The following is a 6,857-nucleotide window of genomic DNA, read 5'->3' as shown; positions in this document are numbered from 1 at the left end:
GGAAAAGCAGAGCTTGACAAGAAGGGTTGGATGCTCAGCAGTGGTGGAGTGTGAGGACCACAGAGCACAGAGGAGGAAGAGATTTCCAGCAGCAAGTGCCACCTCAGTTCAGACATCCAGAGACATCACTGGGTAGGGTTGGGAGGAACATCAGAGCTCATCTCATCCCACCCCTGTGCTGGGCAGGGGCAACTTCCACTCTCCCAGGATGCTCCAAGCCCCATCCAACCTGTCCTGGAGCACTCCCAGGGATGGAGCAGCCACAGCTGCTCTGGGAAATCTATTCCAGCCCCTCAGCACCTTCCCAGGGGGGAATTCCTTCCCATTATCCCATCTCTCCCTGCCCTCTGGCAGTGGGAAGCCATTCCCTGTGTCCTGTCCCTCCAGTTCCTGCTCCAGGTCGCTCTCCATCTCCCTTGTGGCCCCTTCAGCTCCTGGAAGATGCTCTGATGTCTCCACACAACCTTCTCCCCTGCAGGCTGAACAGCCCCAACTGTCTCCATAGAGAAGGTGCTCCAATCCTCTGATCAGCTTTTTGGTCTCCTTTGGACTTGCTCCAGCAGTTCCATGTCCTTCTGATGTTGGGGACACCAGAGCTGCCTGCAGAATTATCCTGTCAGAGGTCAGAGCCTTCTGTGCCCAGCTGGGAGTGCGTAGTGAGCACCCGCTCGGGGCCGTGGGTGTATCCCCTGCACTGCAGGATGGGAAGAGTTGCCCTTCCAAAATGAAAGATCAATTCACTGAGATGTTCCTGTTAGGATTTATGAAGGTAACAGGAATTCCCATTCTATTTGAACCTTTACAGAATCAATTTCGACTCTGGTTAGGACAGAACTGGAAATAATTTGGGGAGTTTCAGTCACTCTGTGTGTGTGTTATCATCCCTCACCCCTCGCAAACAGGATAATCTGACTTATTTTATTTGACTTATTTTTCTGGTTGTCAGTGGGAGGAGAAGCTGTTGCTGCTGTGGTTAGGGGGGTTGTGGGCCAAGCTGTGAAGCCCTGGCAGAGCTCTTGGGACAGGGTTCCACATTGCCTGCCCTGGCAGGGCACCCTCAGCTGCTGCTCAGCACCACATGAGCTCTCCGAGTGCTGTCACACTATAAATAGTTGCCCAGTGCATTGTTGCTAGTGGGTTTTATTAATAAACAGCAACAGTGGTTTGGGAGGATGTTTATAATTGGGGACAGATGAAATGGTATCTGCACTGTATTCATCTCACTACTGTAACTGACCATGGCATGTACAACACTGGAAGAGATGATTGTCAGGCCAAAGCATTATTCACGTCTGCAGAAAACACATAATACTACACAGGGGAGGAGAGATGAGGGGTGGAAAAAGCTACAGGACAACTATTCCACACTGGATCACTGAACACAGTGATATTAGAGGACTGGAGCATCTCCCCTACGGAGACAGGCTGAGGAAATTGGGGCTGTTCAGCCTGGAGAAGAGAAGGTCGTGTGGAGACCTCAGAGCACTTTCCAGGAGCTGAAGGGGCTCCAGGGAAGCTGCAGAGGGTCTCTGTGTTAGGAGCTGCAGTGATGGGACAAGGGGGGGTGGGTTCAAATTGAGGGAGGGAAAGTCTAGGTTGGATGTGAGGAGAAAGTTTTTCCCTGTGAGGATGGTGAGACACTGGCACAGGTTGCCCAGGACATGGTGTCTCCCTGACCCCAGTGGTGCTCAGTCCAGGCTGGATGAGCCTTGAGCATCCTGATCCAGTGAGGAGGTGTCCCTGGGCAGGGCAGGGGGTTGGGGCTAGAAGATCTGTAAGGTCCATTCCAACCCTTAAATTCTATAATCGTATGAATTTGAGGACTAGGAGAGAGTTTGGGGTTTGGTGACATCAGAAAAGCCTCAACATGTTCACAGGTTTAAAATTGTGCTTGAATTATGGATAGTTCATTAAGATCGTAGAATTTAAAGGGTGGAATGGACTTTACAGCTCATCCAGTCCCAGTCCAAGATTTGCTTCATTTATTGGTGATATTAATGTTTCCTGTCCAATGAGTAACCAAATCCCAACGAGGCTGATGAACTGTAACAGTTCCTCTGTCCCCAGAGCAGCTGTTAATCACCTCCACATACAGATCCTGTGTTACTCAGAGGTACTTTGTGCTCTGTTCCTAAAGGCTTTTTTTTCTGTTGATTCCTAGGACCCTTCCAAGTCATACAAGAAAGGTACAGAAGTCACAGCGGTTGAGTTACGTGTGGAAGAAGGAATCCAAGGAGAACCAACCCCTTTATCTAAGAAGGTTTCCCCATTGCACTCTGAAATGACAGATTACCTGAAGTCATCTCCTCCAGCTCTCATCAGTAGCCATAACTCTGACCTAAAGGATAGAACAGACATTAACGGAGCAACAACTGTCACGGAGAAATTGGCTCAACTTATTGCAACCTGTCCTCCTTCAAAGTCTTCCAAAACAAAGCAGAAGAAGCCTGGGAATGGAACTGCCTCTGGGGTGGTGAAAGACTCCGGGAAGAAGCTGCCAGGAACCATCTCTGCCAGTGGGTTAATCAGTAAAGATTTGGTGAAGAAACTTCCAGGCTCTGGAATTGCTGTTGGGTTGGTGAACAAGGACTCAGGGAAGAAGCCATTAGGGATTGGCAGCACAGCCATATTGGTGAACAAAGACTCTGGGAAGAAGCCCCAAGGGATGGGCCCATTAATTGGGTTGGTCAACAAGGACTCTGGGAAGAGGCCACCAGGGATCAGCACTCCAGCTGGGATAGCTCACAAGGATTCTGGAAAGAAGCAGCCAGTGACCAGCTCTGCAGTTGGATTAATCAGCAAAGATGTGGGGAGGAAACTCCCAGGTATTGGCACTCCAACTGGATTGACTAACAAGGAGCCTCTCAAGAAGCCAGTAGGGATCAGCACTCCAGCAGGACTGATTAACAAGGATGCTGGGAAGAAGTTGTTGGGAATAAGTAGTCCTCCAGCATTGCTTAACAAGGATTCTGGGAGGAAGATGCCAGGGACTGGGAATACAACAGCTCTGATTAACAGAGACTCTGGCAGGAAGACACCAGGGATTGGCAGCCCTATGGGACCAGTTAGCAAGGAGTCTGGGAGGAAGATGCCAGGAATCAGCAGCGCAGTGGGATTGGTGAGCAAGGAGTGTGGGAAGAAGCCAGCAGGGATGGGCACTGCAGGTGGTTTGGCTAACAAGGACTCTGGAACTCTGAAAGCAGATTCCCTCGCGCCTGCCTCGGATCCCTTCAAGCTTCCTTCCAATCCCAACCTCAGCAGCCTTGAGAGCCACGAGCCTGTGGATCTCCTGAAGGAAAACACCACCAGCAAACCCTTTGAGAAGCATATCCTGAGGCAGAACAAGGAAAGCATCTTGGACAAGTTCTCAATTCGGAAAGAAATCGCTGAGGTAGGCAAAGAGATGTTCAGTGAAGGGCTGTGTGTCCCTCAGGATACCTATCCAGCCAGTGACAAAGGGATTTATGAGACATCCAAGCACGAGAAACAGCCTCCAGTGTACTGCACTTCCCCAGACTTCAGGACAGGAGGAGCCTCCGAGGTGTCCACGGCCAAGTCTCCATTCAGTGCAGTGGGAGAGGGAAATCTCCCCTCGCCTTCCCCCACGGTGTCTGTCCCCACCCTGAGCAGGAGCCTCTCCACCACGTCCTCCCAGCTGACATCCAACCCATTGCACTTAAGCTCCACAGCAGAGCTCTTGGAAGGGATCTCCGAGCCCATGGGCAAAACTGCCTTTCCCTCTGACGGCTCCTTGCTGAGCCTGAACAGGACTCTGAACCAGCCCCTGAGCACCGATTTTAAAGGTGCTGATAAAGAGTTAAGCGATTCGAAAGCTTCTTATGTAGAAACTTCCAGAACTAGTCCTCCCACAGGGAAGAAACCAGTCTTGGCAGCTGAAACAAGCATTCATGCTACTGTCACCCCTTCAGTGGTGAGTTTTACCAGCTTGTTTAGCAGCAAACAGTTCCTAAAGATTGGGGCAATAGCTGCTTCAGAGAAATCCTGCCAAGGAGCAAAAAACCTGAGCAACGCTCAGCAGGCGAAACCCTTAAAGAAAAGGAAAGGAAGGAAACCAAGGTGGACTAAGGTGGTGTCAAGAAACACGTGTCGACCCCCCAAGGGTCTGGAACTAGAAAGGTCAGAGCTTTTTAAAAACATTTCATACGGTGCACTCTCAAGCAGTAATTTGGAGCAGGCCAAGTTCTTGAAGAACATTGGATCCTCCTCATTTGTGGAGCATGAGTTTGTCAAACATCAGTTGCCAAAGCTGAATGAAGCTAATGGACAGTCGCTGGCTCTGTTGGCTGAGGCTGACAAGCAAACCCAGAAGTTCTACAGCACTCACAAACAACCCTCTAGCTTGTGTATGGCAGATGATTTCTTACCTGACATGTATAAACCCAAAAGAGGAAGACCTAAGTCCAAGGAGATGCCAGAGCTCGAAGGTCCCCCCAAAAGGACTCTAAAGATCCCAGCGTCAAAGGTCTTCTCAGTGCAGTCAAAGGAAGAGCAAGAACCTCCAATTCTGCAGCCTGAAGTGGAAATTCCCTCCCTAAAACAAAGCTTGTCAGGACAACCTTATCCCAAAAAGAGAGGGAGACCCAAGAGACAGATCAGGTCCTCAATAAAAATGAAACCCCCAATTCTGTCCGTGGCGCCTTTTGTTGGGACAGAGAACTCGAGCAAGATGAGCCCTGAGAGTGAGCAGCATCGGCCTGGGGAGTTCTTTGAGAGGAAGGAGCAGCTCCGAGGACCAGAAGAAGTCCAAACCCCCAGTATTTGTAGCATGAGTGACTTGGAAGTAGATTCAGACAGAAAAGTCGCCAAGAGAAATAACGGACAGTTAATGAAAACCATTATTCGAAAAATAAATAAAATGAAAACTCTGAAGCGAAAGAAACTTCTGAATCAGATTCTGTCCAGTACAGTGGAACCAAATACCAAAGGGAAGATGCAATCCAAGCTCCACAACACAGTGTCAACTCTCGCTGCTACTTTTGGGTCCAAACTGGGCCAACAGATCAACGTCAGCAAGAAAGGAACCATTTACATAGGGAAGAGGAGAGGGAGGAAACCTAAGGCCGTGCTGAACGGCCTCTTAGCCAGCAGCGCTGCCAGCTTGACGGTCCTGGAGAAGTCTGCTCAGCAGGCTCCTGGCACATCCCTGGGACAGGTCCTTCCCCATCTGCTGCCCTCGGGAGGGCCCAGCTCCGAGCTCCTGCCGTCCCCGGTGTGCTCGCAGTCCTCGGCGGTGAGCGGGGGGCAGAGCCCGGTGGGCAGCGACGCGGGGTTCATCGAGCCCAGCTCGGTGCCGTACCTGCACATCCACTCCAGGCAGGGCAGCGTGGTGCAGACTCTTGCCATGAAGAAAGCTGCTAAGGGAAGGAGGAGGTTGTCTCCCCCGACGCTGCTGCCCAACTCTCCGTCTCACCTGAGCGAGCTGACGTCGCTGAAAGAAGCCACTCCGTCCCCGGTGAGCGAGTCGCACAGCGACGAGACCATCCCCAGCGACAGTGGGATAGGGACAGACAACAACAGCACTTCGGACCGAGCTGAGAAGTTCTGTGGGCAGAAGAAGAAAAGACATTCCTTTGACCACGTCTCCCTCATCCCACCCGAGACCTCCACCGTGTTGAGTAACCTGAAGGAGAAGCACAAGCACAAGTGCAAGCGCCGCAGTCACGATTACCTCAGCTACGACAAGATGAAGAGGCAGAAGAGAAAAAGGAAGAAGAAGTACCCTCAGCTCCGAGGTAGGCAGGACCCTGACTTCCTGGCTGAGTTAGAGGAGTTAATCAGTCGCTTAAGTGAAATTAGAATAACCCACCGAAGTCACCACTTTATACCCCGAGATTTGCTGCCTACCATTTTTAGGATAAATTTCAATAGTTTCTACACCCACCCAACTTTCCCTTTAGATCCTTTGCACTACATTAGGAAACCTGATTTAAAGAAAAAGAGAGGCAGGCCTCCAAAAATGAGGGAAGCTGTGGCAGAAATGCCTTTCATGCATAGCCTAAGCTTCCCCCTGTCCAGCACCGGGTTCTACCCATCCTATGGGATGCCTTACTCCCCCTCTCCCCTGGCAGCTGCTCCCATAGGCTTAGGGTATTATGGAAGGTACCCTCCAACTCTTTACCCTCCTCCACCCTCCCCTTCTTTTACTACCCCCTTGCCACCCCCTTCCTACATGCATACAGGCCACTTGCTTCTCAATCCCACCAAATACCACAAGAAGAAGCATAAACTCCTACGCCAAGAGGCATTCCTCACCACCAGCAGGACCCCTCTCCTGTCCATGAGCACCTATCCCAGTGTCCCACCCGAAATGGCTTATGGCTGGATGCTGGAACACAAGCACAGGCACCGCCACAAACACCGGGAACATCGTTCCTCGGAGCAGCCCCAGGTTTCCATGGACACTATCACGGCTAACAGCTCCTCCAGAACGGTTCTGGAGTCCTTGAAGCGTTACAGGTTTGGGAAAGAGGCTGTTGGAGAGAGGTACAAACACAAAGAGAAACACAGATGCCACATGGCTTGTCCACACCTGTCACCTTCCAAGGGTTTGCTAAGCAGAGATGAACAGTGGGTGAGGAGAGAACCCTCGGAGTCAAATTCCTTGGCACTGGGACTGCAGACACCACTGCAGATAGACTGCTCAGAGAGCTCCCCAGCCCTGTCCCTGGGGGGGTTCACTCCCAGCTCTGAGCCAGCCAGCAACGACGAACACACAAACCTTTTCACAAGTGCAATAGGAAGCTGCAGAGTCACCAACTCTGCCAGCACCAACGGACGCAAAAAGTTACCGGAGAGCCCTGGACTGTTCGGTGCCCAGGACACAGCACTCGGCAGGT

At 51.3% G+C, this 6,857-nt stretch overlaps 1 pseudogene; it reads left to right on the top strand.

Moving 5' to 3' along the window:
- Positions 1 to 2,161: 2,161 nt before the first annotated feature.
- LOC103810170 lies at positions 2,162 to 6,851 on the top strand (annotated as a pseudogene).
- Positions 6,852 to 6,857: the final 6 nt, after the last annotated feature.

The sequence above is a fragment of the Acanthisitta chloris genome, unplaced genomic scaffold (assembly GCF_000695815.1).
Source record: "Acanthisitta chloris isolate BGI_N310 unplaced genomic scaffold, ASM69581v1 scaffold23039, whole genome shotgun sequence".
NCBI lineage: Eukaryota > Metazoa > Chordata > Aves > Passeriformes > Acanthisittidae > Acanthisitta > Acanthisitta chloris.
This window is presented reverse-complemented; position numbering and strand designations above follow the sequence as displayed.